At 44.7% G+C, this 13,203-nt stretch overlaps 1 protein-coding gene across 4 annotated transcripts in view; it reads left to right on the forward strand.

The window, feature by feature from the left end:
- ECE1 (endothelin converting enzyme 1) overlaps nt 1–13,203 on the forward strand; it is a 153,157-nt gene that overhangs the window by 84,673 nt on the left and 55,281 nt on the right. The window lies entirely within an intron of this gene.

The raw sequence follows: 13,203 nt of genomic DNA on the forward strand, positions 1-13,203 counted from the left end.
GGGGGGGGGAAGCAGGGAACAAGGAGCAGGGAGGCTTAGATAGGGGGTGGGGTCCTGGGGGGCAGTTAGGGGCAGGGGTCCCAGGAGGGAGTAGTCAGGGGACAAGGACCGGGGGGGTTGGTGGTTCTGAGGGGGGCAGTCAGGGGGTGGGAAGTAGGAGGGAGTGGATGGGGGCAGGGCTAGGGCGGGGCTCCCTGGGTGCACATCCTAATGAAATGTGCTGTGCATGCCTATGGTAGAGGACACTGCCTATGCTAACGGGAGGGGTCTCTGTCGCTGTAGTTAATCCACCTCCCCAAGAGGCAGTAGCTAGGTGGACTGAAGAATTCTTCCCTCAACTTAACTCTGTCTACACCGGAGGTTAGGTTGGCTTAACTATGTCGCTCAGGGGTTTGGATTTTTCACGCCCCTGAGCAATGTAGCTGGGTCAACCTAATTTTGTAGTGTAGACCAGGCCTAAATGCTGTATGCTGGGGGAGAATACACCGCACAGAGATTGAATTCCTGCTTCAAGTGCAAAACTGTGCTCAACCCTAACGATGGAGTTGCAACCAGTGCCTCCATGATGTATGCGCCCTGGGATATTCAAGATAGCAAAGTTCTTAGAGGGACCCTGGGGGAGCCATATTTGCTAGAGGATGCCCTTCTCCTTGCTACTAAACTCACCTTGGAGTGAAATTTTCAGCTTCCAAAACCTGAGTTAGGGCCTCGAGTGCTCAACATTCTTCTGAAGTCAATGGGAATCTTGCCAGATGGGAGCAGAGTCAAGCCAGGACTGAACGCTCTTGGGATTCCCACCATTAACGTGCTTTTTCACCATTTACACTGTCTGCTATTGTTGCATTTTATCCAGCTTGAGCCATGAAGTGGATTGTTTGGCTCCCCTTTCTGGCTCTCGGGCACCAGAATGCAGTACAGCTGGTGGTTTCTGATCTGGAAACCACTTCCCTTTTTGGGCCTCAATTTCCCCATCTGCAAAATGAGGACAATGACACTTGCTTTCCTTTGGAAAGTTCTTGGAAATCTGTGGATGAAAAATGCCCTAGGAGAGCTAAGTATCTCCCTCCAGTTCCTCCTCATTTTTATTTAATGGAAGTAAAAACACAAACTCCTGTTCACATTAGGTTTTGTGAAACTTACTTTTTTTGTTCACAAGCAAATATTCTGGATCTAAACTACTTGATATTGTCCAAATGAGAGCATAAGCTACTAGCTAAACCCTGTAGATACTCAGTTATCCAATCCTCCTCCATTCTCCAAAGCACCTCATGCATAGCTAGGGATATAAACCTTTTGTGCAACAACCTTTGTCGTACTTAAGGGGCAAGTCAGAATTGTGATTGAGCCAGTTCCTCTGCAGTTCTTCATGCTGTGTGTCAAAGTTAGACTCAGGACTCAGTTTGTCAGACCACTCTGTTTTATTAGCACAGCGCTCTGCTAATACATTCAGATAATGTGAGCCCCCATGCAAGACCCAAACAGTCTTATTTATACAGATAAAGGGCGCGAACTAAACAAAGGGACAAAGAGAGCGAAATTGTAAAATTTACCATGCATATCCTACTTCCTTACTAACTCTTATCGATCTAAGGATAATACTTCACCAATCGCCCTTAAGTGGAGCAATTGTTCTATCTTAATGTCTGTTTTCCTGACACCTGGATCGCAGCATTTCTCATTTCTACTTAAAGGCACATACAGCATTCTTTAATTCATTCTACTTCTTTAATATTCATTTCACTTTCGCAATCCCTTCCTTTGGTCAAGCTTACGCAAAGACCAACAATTACTGGGTTCCACATATTAATTGTTCTTTATCTGTTTGTTCATCAGTGATATTTAACATCATTATATTAGCACTCTGTTTTGGGGCAGTCACCTTGGTGGCATACCTTACACAATTCTGGATACAACAGGAGATTAACTGAAAACATACAAAAATCATTAGGATTCTAAACAGGATAGTCAGGGCTCCCTGAAACAACCAATGTTCTATGCCAGAGAAATTGAATAGGTTACTTAGTCACGTCCATAAAGAACTCGGCTCTTCATGGGGAAGAGATGCAATTTGTTTTAAGTGGCTAGCGCGATCTATTACCTCATTGGTGTCGTCAGGTATAAACACACAACATACTTTTCCAATGAGAGCACAGGTCCCTCCTTTGGCCGCCAGCACTATGTCCAATGCCTGACGGTTTTGGAGGGCCATCTGTCGGATCGCCCCTGTTTCTTTGGCCAGGGTCTTTAAACTCTCTCCGGTTTCATTTGCCATTATTTCAACTACTGCTTACAAGCAGGAGCCTTTTTGCATGGTGTATTACTCCCCCAAGTGGGATAAGGGAACCGCCAATGGCCTCTTCCCAGGTTAAGGGGCTTATGTTATTTACATACCATTGGGCATCTGGTAAGTCCCTTCTTCTTCACCTGAAATTACGAAGGCGTTCTCGTGGGAAGGACCCTAGCACTCGGAATTGTGGGAAGAGTTGGGCAGGATAACAGATACCTGACCAGTTAGCTGGTAATGCAGTATAACCTTTGGTCCCACAAACCCAATGATGGCCTATTAAGGCCAGGAAGGGTCGGTTGCACCCATTTGTCACATAGATGCCTGCAAAGGAGGAGTAATATCCTCCAAAGGGCACAGGGTAATTCTCCTTACGAGGCGTGGTGTTATTTGCATGGCATTGAAAGATTGTATTGTTTTCAATAAGATTACTGTAGGGGGAACATGAGACTGATTTTTCTGTTTGATCCCAGGTCGAGAAAAAAATTCATATCCCTATACCCGGCCCGCCACTCTTTAGTTTTGTTCGAATAATCCCATATACCATTGGCCACAATAGGCTGAAGTGAGTGGCTTTTTCCCAGATCCAGCCCTGTTCCATTACACACCCAACACAATGACCTTTTCCCTCCACCACACTTATCCATTTAGATACATTTATTTCCACCACTTCCCAAGTGTCATTGCTGTTCCATGTTTTGTTAAACGGAGGAGGTCCTCCAGTGAGGTCTGGGGAATTGAGTGGGATTGCCAAGACAGGAACACCAGTTTGAGAGTGGGCTGGGATGTGGCTGCAGACCCAGCATTTAGAAATATTAAGGGTCTGAGCTATCCACACTTGCTGCTGGATAAAAGAATTGTCATCGTCGACTCCCCAGACCTTAAGACACCAGCAGCCAAGGAACAGGCGCCACCAGAGGCGCATGTTGGAGGCAAGGCCCTTCTGGTTCTGACAACCTCAACTGAGGGAACCGCAGTCACGGTTTTACATCCACCAGGCAGCAGGCGTTAGGCTCGCTACTGCTTCTTTTTGGGCCTTGCTTTAGGTCGTCATCTGCTTCTGGCAACCCTTACGAGAGCGTAGATTGTAAGGTATTGCAGTCTTCTTCTGGAGTCAAAATTGAGTCTGCGTGGTCCTGAGGTGATGATTGGTTCGCTGGGGGTGGTGCCTTCTTACACTGCAAAGCATGTATCCACGCTGCGATGGCAGACAGTTTAACAGCCATCTGGGTAGTAAGCAGTACCTGATGATTCTTTGATGTCCTTTAAGTCTCTTTACTTCTTCTTCCTTGACTCTGGCTATAACAATGGCCTTCACACCTTATCTTTTCCTGATGCATACATTCCTCATTCACACAAACAGATTGAGAATACAAACAGTAGTATTTTATATTGAGCAAAAAGGCATTGCAAATTAAACCTTGCTAAGTTTTACAATCAATAACCAAGACAATTTACATTGAGACCCAGGCCTTTAATGTTCCTCTAATCTACTTAACATAGACACAGTAGAGAATCCTGTTTCTTACTTACTAAACCTTAAAACAAAGAAATGTATATTTAACTAGAGGCCTACTTTGTAATACATATAGGAAACCATAGTAGACATTATAACTTATTGATTAACCATAATCAGTCATAAGGATTGTTCTGGTCTGTCATTCCTTTCTGCTATTCAAAAAGAGTGGCTGACAGGATGAAATCAAATCATTATAAAATCCAGCTCCTACATATCCCCCTTTTCTCTTTTGACACTAAGATTATTAATCGCCAGTGTCACTTCTTATTTAGTTCGTGTAATAGAAAATACTGGGAGGTGATTTGGGCCTGTGGCTCTAGCTTTGCATACATTTGTTTTATCCAACAGCACGTTTCAAACATTCCAATTAAACACACACAATTTAAAACCAAAAACAATTAGTAACATTAGTACGCTAGTAGTTGTGGGAGACGATTCAGAAAATGTTATACCAATGGTAAGCTGTTATATCTTTCTGCAGTGGCAATTCTTAACATGATGCCACTTGCATGTATAACATGAATGTTCGGTTTCCCACATTGCCTTTTTGTTTGTTTTAGGAACTATATTACCTTTTTACCTTTTTAAAACACAGTACTTACATTACATTTACATTTGCCTATTGGAAGGTTGCTAACACTTCCATTCTTTTAAAACACTTTTCCCCAAGAATTAACACATACACATAGCCCATTATACAGTACTTTGGTCTTATTATTCATTTTATCCCACATACAGGATCCTAGTGAGATGTCTTTACTACAGGGCTTTGGAGCAACAGGCATGGATAAGCATACCCACTGTTCAGGCATTAAATCCATGAGGTGGTGTACCTCAGTTTTTCCTCTACAGCAGACCAAGTTTACAATGTCTTTCCTGCTGTGTTAAGCTTTATATTTGTTCACAGGTAATAGCTGAAAAGCATCATTACCATAAAGGATTTTTCCAAAAATCATACACACTATACATTGTTACAGGGGTACTTATTAACATTAAATTTATTTCAATTAAAGGTATCTTGTTATACCATGCCTTTTATTTAGACAATTTGTTTGCTGACGAGGTATGTCCTTTATTTGCAGTTTCTTTGTGCTGGCAGTTCTCTCCTTCCTTTATCAGTTAGGTAATTTGCATCAACACAGGCTTGGCTTTTGGATTCAAAGTCATCAGCAGAACTCAGAGACTCTGTCTTAAAAGGAACACAATTAACTTTTATCAGAGTTTTGATTACTTTTAACTCTTGCTTCCAAAACACACACAGATCTGAAAAAGAAAACACAATCTATTGTGGCTCCTTTGGAGCCCTAATAGGATTTTAATTAAGTAGCATGTTTCATTTGCATTTCTTTTACCCCCTCTATAATATTCACTGCACATTCCTTCTATACTTTAACTTTTAAAACATTAGCCATATTAATTTTTACACAAGGTGTAACTGTTTGTTTTGTTCTTACAGAGTTTTTATGTACTCTTATCAAAGTGACAGTCTGATTACACAGAGCCATTTTAAGGCTGTGTTTCTAACATTGCTTCTTTTTGTTTTGTGCACCTCACCCCTGCTGTTGCTTCAGAGGGGCACTGTCTTTATTCTTTTACTACAGCTCTCATCTGCTATTTTGTTACAAAAACAAACAAACAAAAAGAATCCAGAATCTCTTCCTATTCTTCTGATTTTGACTGCCCTGCTGCAGCCATGACTTGGTCTTTATTTAAAAACATTTCAAATTTTGTAAAGAATCAAGTTACCCCTTAAGGGTTAAATCCCAAAGTAAACCAACACTGATTACCTGTGTCTGGCAAAAAGGTCTGTCAGTTTTGCAACTTTGAATTAAAGAGTCAAATGGATTTTTAGTGGCATTATAAACAAAACAAAACCAATTTATCTTAAGCTTACAAAACAGGAGTTTTACAAACCTCACATATTCCCACAGACAGACAGATACATACACATTTTCTTTTCCTTAACATCCCTTTTACACTGCTTTGTTTTTACATAGCTGTACGTAGCTTACATTATTTTTATACATTTGGAGCAGTTAAGTTCCAATAGAACCCCCCCTTATGTTCTTTTAGCAAATTTGACTAAATTGTTCATAGTCAAATGATTTTAATTAGATAGTCTCTTTACCTGGATTATTTACAGACATTCTTTTGGAAAAGGGCCCATTTTTCCTTTAGAATGGCTGCAAAGAAACCAAGAATTCTTTTAACAAGGTCCTTAACATTTTTACAAGGTTTAACTGCTTAATTCTCTCCAGCCTCTGTACAGTTAACTTTTCACCCTCTTTCCTTTAATCACTTGTTTAACTCCCAAAATGACACCTTTATCAACTCAGATTTCACCATTTTAAGTATTGTTCCAGGGGTTCATACTTGCACTTATTCCTGACACTATGCCCTTAGGGCTTCCAACCTGTTTTTCAGTTTCTTTATCTGTTGCTTGCCTGCTTGTCTGGGCCCTGAACCTGCTTTCTCCAATGAACCATTTTTGTGAGTGATATTGTGGTCATTTCACAATTTTGAAAGAAATGTTTAATGAAAGGGACCAGGAAGGGTGGGGGCTAGTTGAGGAGCCCACCCTCCTTGCTGAATTGGTAGTGGAACACTAGAGAATCAGTTTCTGAGGCAGACAATGAAGGGGAACAAAACAAGGGGCTTTTTGTCCTTTTTACAATGAGATGGGAGTATGAAGGGGGTTGGGATCGATCCGGGGTGGTGTGGTGTGTGTGTGTTTTTGAGAACAGGGTAAAGGGTTGCGGTCTGTCTGGTGGTGGGAGAGGAGGCTTTTAATAAAGCTTTTAACTTATTATTTGAATATTTGAGAGAGGTGAGTTTTGATTTTGTCCACCTATAATTTGTCTCTTCCCACCACTGGATGAAACAATTAATCTCTCCTTTAGAATCATAGAATATCAGGTTTGGAAGGGACCTCAGGAGGTCATCTAGTCCAACCCCCTGCTCAAAGCAGGACCAATTCCCAATTAAATCATCCCAGTCAGGGCTTTGTCAAGCCTGACCTTAAAAACCTCTAAGGAAGGCGATTGATTCCACCACCTCCCTAGGTAACCTATTCCAGTGCTTCACCACCCTCCTAGTGAAAGTTTTTCCTAATATCCAACCTAAACCTCCCCCACTGCAACTTGAGACCATTACTCCTTGTTCTGTCATCAGGTACCACTGAAAACAGTCTAGAGATCCATCCTCTTTGGAACACCCTTTCAGGTAGTTGAAAGCAGCTATCAAATCCCCCCTCATTCTTCTCTTCTGCAGACTAAACAATCCCAGTTCCCTCAGCCTCTCCTCATAAGGCATGTGCTCCAGCCCCCTAATGATTTTTGTTGCCCTCTGCTGGACTCTCTCCAATTTTTCCATATCCTTCTTGCAGTGTGGCCCCGAAAACTGGACACAGTACTCCAGATGAGGCCTCACCAATGTCGAATAGAGGGGAACGATCACGTCCCTCGATCTGCTGGCAATGCCCCTACTTATACAGCTCAAAATGCCGTTAGCCTTCTTGGCAACAAGGGCACACTGTTGACTCATAGCCAATTTAGTTTTAGGTTGGCCGAGTTTGTCTTTTAAGATGTCCACTCGGTCCTTGTCCCAAGATCCTAACAGTGGCCACTGAGTTTTGGGATCTCCCTGAGTTAGCCTAGACCATTTTTCCAGGAATTTACAGGAGTACGGACTCTTCCTAAAATGCGCCGGCGTCCCTTTAGAGAACTGCCCCGACTTAGACATCTGGTTACCCATACAAGAGGACTTTACACACACCAATCACACAAGAAGGAAATTCGGGTTCATCAGAGCGATGCCTGGTGCAACACACACAAGGAGCCCACACGCTACTGCCTCAATCGCCCTTGCTTTCACACCAAGGGTTTTACCCAAGGTGTGGTGCGGCTGCGATTGTGCAGATTTCACTCACTCAGACCGCGGGGACAGGAACCCCTTGGTTGGCCGATCCCCGGACGGAGATGGCACCCAGACTCAAACGCTCCACAGAAGGACGGACAGACACAGAGACAGGACAGTCCTCAGTCCGGACAAAACACAGAAATAATTTCCTGATGTCAGATCCCGGGATCCCTACCGAACAGAGTGGGAACCAACAGGTTCGATGGCGTAGACTTCACTGTGGTCGTGCGCCCTTCCATTTTGGAGGAGGACTGCTCGGGCCAAATGCCCAGGTGCCACTGCCCCGGTCGTCCTACAAAAATGGTCAGGAATTACACGACCCCAGTGAAGACGGTTGCCATCTCAGTGGGACCTCCAAATTGTCAAAGTTAGACTCAGGACTCAGTTTGTCAGACCACTCTGTTTTATTAGCATAGCACTCTGCTAATACATTCAGATATTGTGAGCCCCCATGCAAGACCCAAACAGTCTTATTTATACAGATAAAAGGGTGCGAACTAAACAAAGGAACAAAGAGAGCAAAATTTTAAAATTTACCTGAGGCACAACATGCATATCCTACTTCCTTACTAACTCTTATCGATCTAAGGCTAATACTTCACCAATCGCCCTTAAGTGGAGCAATTGTTCTATCTCAGGGTTCGGCAACCTTTCAGAAGTGGTGTGCCGAGTCTGCATTTGTTCACTCTAATTTAAGGTTTTGCCTGCCAGTAATACATTTTAATGTTTTTAGAAGGTCTCTTTCTCTAAGTCTATAATATATAACTAAACTATTGTTGTATGTAAAGTAAATAAGGTTTTTAAAATGGTTAAGAAGCTTCATTTAAAATTAAATTAAAATGCAGATCCCTCAGGACCCGGGCAGTGTGAGTGCCGCTGAAAATCAGCTCGCATGCCGCCTTCGGCACGCGTGCCATAGGTTGCCTACCCCTGTTCTATCTTAATGTCTGCTTTCCTGACACCTGGATCGCAGCATTTCTCATTTCTACTTAAAGGCACATACAGCATTCTTTAATTCATTCTATTTCTTTAATATAATTAATTTCACTTTCACATGTGTTAGCAAAGCCGTGAGGTTGCCTCACAGGATGTAGTCCGCTAGGACTCAGCTCTGTCATTTCCATGCCTTGCTTAGGACAGTGACTTCAGACCCAGCTTGGGGGATGGGAAGCGTAGTCTGTAACCCATTGCTGCTCTCACAAATGCAGTGTGTTGTCACTTAGTCTAGTGCTAAAGCAAGGGACCCATTGGTCTGGACCAAGTTGGCCATAGCTGGAGCAAACACAACTTGGCAATAAATCTCCCTACTAAAAACCATCAACAGCCTTGTTGCTCTGAGTCCAACATGGACTGGGTCAGTTCCAAAGGAATGTCATTCTCCTCTTCTCCCCTGCCTGCTTCCCTCCCTCAGTTTATATCAAGGCCTTGCCTTTCCTCCGGAGAGCCAGGAGAGTCTGTCTCAGACTCCCTGAGTGGTCAACAGACGTGATTCAGAAAGACAAGCCCAAGGAGAGCCATGTGTTCAGGCGGCCTGCAGTCTGCAGGGCTGTAATACGTGGGTCTGATTCCGGTGGTTGGGCTGGGTGTAAGGTGGCTGGGGGGTGATATGCAGGAGGTCAGACTAGATGATCTGGTAGTTCCTTCTGGCCTTAAACACTGAAGACTCAGCCTTCCCTTCCCCAGGGAAAGCTCCTTTGCTTCCAGCTTGGCTGCAGTCCTCAGGTCTTGCAAACACTGCTCCTTCAAAGACCAGAAGAGACAGGTCCTCTTTGTGTCAGAGCAGCTGCTGCGTCACCTCTATTTCCTGTTGTCTCCGGACGATTGGAAAAAGGCAAATATAGTGCTCATATTTAAAAAAAGGAAGAAAGAGAACCTGGAGAACTACAGGCCTCACTTCAGTCCCTGGCAAAATCATGGAGCAGGTCCTCAAGGAATCCATTTTAAAGCACTTGGAGGAGAGGAAGGTGATCAGGAACAGTCAACATGGATTCACCAAGGGCAAGTCATGCCTGACCAACCTGATGGCCTTCTATGATGAGATAACTGCCTCTGTGGATATGGGGAAAGCGGTGGATGTGATATATCTTGACTTTAGCAAAGCTTTTGATATGGTCTACCACAGTATTCTTGCCAGCAAGTTAAAAAAGTATGGATTGGATGAATGGACTATAAGGTGGATAGAAAGCTGGCTAGATTGTTGGGCTCAATGGGTAGTGATCAATGGCTCGATGTCTAGTTGGTAGCTGGTATCAAGTGGAGTGCCCCAGAGGTCAGTCCTGGGGCCGGTTTTGTACAACATCTTTATTCATGATCTGGATGATGGGATGAATTGCACCCTCAGCAAGTTCGCAGATGACACTAAACTGGGGGGAGAGGTAGATATGCTGGAGGGTAGGGATAGGGTCCAGAGTGACCTAGACAAATTGGAGGATTGGGCCAAAAGAAATCTGATGAGGTTCAACAAGGACAAGTGCAGAGTCCTGCATTTAGGAAGAAAGAATCCCATGCAGCGCTACAGGCTGGGGACCAACTGGCTAAGCGGCAATTCTGCAGAAAAGGACCTGGGGATTACAGTGGACAAGAAGCTGGATATGAGTCATCAATGTGTCCTTGTTGCCAAGAAGCCAACGGAATATTGGGCTGTATTAGTAGGAGCATTGCCAGCAGATCGAGGGAAGTGATTATTCCCCCCCTATTCGACACAGGTGAGGCCATACCTGGAGTATTGCATCCAGTTTTGGTCCCCCCACTACAGAAGGGATGTGATTAAATTGGAGAGTCTAGTGGAGGGCAACGAAAATGATTAGGAGGCTGGGGCACATGACTTACAAGGAGAGGCTGAGGGAACTGGGGTTATTTAGTCTGCAGAAGAGAAGACTGAGGGGATTTGATAGCAGCCTTCAACTACCTGAAAGGGGGTTCCAAAGAGAATGGAGCTTAGCTGTTCTCTGGTGGCAGATGACAGAACAAGAAGCAATGGTCTCAAGTTGCAGTGAGGGAGGTCTAGGTTGGATATTAGAAAACACTATTTCACTAGGAGGGTGGTGAAGCACTGGAATGGGTTACCTAGGGAGGTGGTGGAATCTCCTTCCTTAGAAGTTTTTAAGGCCCAGCTTGACAAAGCCCTGGCTGGGATGATTTAGTTGGTGTTGGTCTAGCAGGGGATTGGACTAGATGACCTCCCGAGGTCTTTTCCAACCCTAATCTTCTATGATTCTATGATGGTTTCTGCAGCTGGAGGGTGCTTTCAGAGTTGCCACCTTGGGCAGATGTTGCAGGGCAGGGCAGATGTTAAGCCCACTAAACAGTATTTCGCTGCCCTAGGTGCTTCCCACCCCAAATTGTCTGGAGGGGTATCCAGCTAGCATAGTGATGGTGCAGTGGCTGCTGACATAGGGAGGCAGGGACTTAGAGGAGCATATTTCCCACACCCAAGTTGGGCAGCTGGGCCAGAGTTGGGCAGGTGTGGCAGTTCTCAGCTGCTGAAGGAGAGGCAGCAGCTACCCTTAAAGAGACAAACCATCTGAAACTGGGCTTTAGGAGCAGATGGACCAGAGCTTCACTGGTGTGGCTGGTTGAGGGGTGGCGAATTCAAGGGGAGCCCCAAAGAATAAGCCTATATTTCCCCCAACACAGTCATGCATAGGAAATGACAGCACTAGACAATTACTCTCAGTACCTTTTAGATACCTCTATGGCCTCTTGTTACCACAGTATCTGTGCATCTCGCCACCTTTTATTTATCATCCCACACCTGTGTGGGTAGGGCTATTATCCCCATTTTACAGATGGGAAACTGCGGCACAGAGAGACTATGGGCATGTCTACACCAAAAAAAAAAAAAGGTATGTTATTAACTCAGGTTAGTCAGCTCAGGTTAAAATAGCAGTGAAGATGCAGCATCTCTGCTTTTAATTTGTGTTAGCAGCTCAAGTTAAAACCTCAGCTCAAGACCTGAGATCGAACTCCAGCTGCCAAGTTAGTGTGTCTTCACTGCTATTTTAACCCCAGTTAGCTAATCTGAGGGTATGTCTACACTACCTGCCGGATCGGCGGGTAGTGATCAATCTATCAGGGATCGATTTATCGCATCTAGTGTAGACGCGATAAATTGATCCCTGATTGCTCTGCCGTCAACTCCTGTACTCCACCGAGGCAGAGGCGGAAGCGGAGTTGACGGGGAAGCAGCGGTAGTCCACCCCGCGCCGTGAGGGCACGAGGTACGTCGACCTAAAAAATACGTCAACTTCAGCTATGCTGTTCTCGTAGCTGAAGTTGTGTATCTTAAGTCGATCTCTCCCCCCATCCCACCCCCTCCCCCAGTGTAGACCAGACCAGACCTGAGTTAAGAGGTCACCTTTGCATGCAGTGTAGACATGCCCCAAATGATTTAGCCAAGGTGACACAGGAAGCCTGTGACAAAACAGGGAGTTAAACCTGGGCCCCCCATGGCCAGCACTCTAATCGCTGGATTATCCTTCCCCTCTGGGATAGGTGGTACTGTCAAGAAAACCAACACGGTATTTTTAAAAAAACCATCTGTTCCACAGTTAAGCTCGGTAGGTCAGCTCCTCAGCTGGTGTCTGTTAGCATAGCTGTAGTGATCCCTACGACACTATCCCCATACCCACCAGCAGAGCTCAGTCCTGGGCAGGCTACATGGAAATAGTTTGCATTGCTGTGAAATCAAGACCCTGGATTTACTCACTCTGGATATTTTTTGCAAATGTGTTAGGCAGCAGGAATCGAACCCACGTCTTGAGCGCCAGGCCACTAGATCAACCTTCCCCCTGGACTTGGGGTGACAACAGAAGTACTATAGGAAACAATACTGCCTGGGAACACTGATGCCCTAATATGTCTCTTCCATCTCTGGGCTCCAGGATTTTTTATTCAGTGCTGCAGCACCATAATACCCTGTCCCTATATTCTTATGTGGCCCACATTAGGATAAAGCCTTCCATTGCATTGAAGTAAAGGGATTTGCCTAATCATTTACTCATGAACCAGCAGGGAGCTTTGCAAAGCCATCCTGTGCATCCTATTCTCCAGTCTTTCCTTTATCTGACTTCCAGTCCAATGGAAATGTTTAGGTAACAGCATGGAGGTAACAAAACACACAAGTGCATCCATCTCTGGCTTGGAGCACCTGTTGGGCAAGGGAGCTGGGCTGAAGTTTCCAAGTGCCAGCAGAGCTCCTGGAAACTCCTCTTCACCCAGCTGATGAAAACTACCCAAACACGTCTGACTGGGAACAGGTGATGATGGCTCTAGACTTGCCAAGGTCTGAAATATTCCAATTTCCAGTGTTCTGGGTGCATTTCCTCTGATTGTGCCTCCCTTCCTGTTAGGATTTCTGGTTAGTGCAGAGTTCTTTCCAGTTCACAAACTTTACATGGGCTCTTCCCCCTCCTTCTGTCAACCCTCCCCAAAGAATCTGGAGCTTTGCCAAGCTGCAAGTGACTTGTTCATAGCAATCTCT

The sequence above is a fragment of the Trachemys scripta genome, chromosome 19 (genome assembly GCF_013100865.1).
Source record: "Trachemys scripta elegans isolate TJP31775 chromosome 19, CAS_Tse_1.0, whole genome shotgun sequence".
Taxonomy (NCBI): Eukaryota; Metazoa; Chordata; order Testudines; family Emydidae; genus Trachemys; species Trachemys scripta.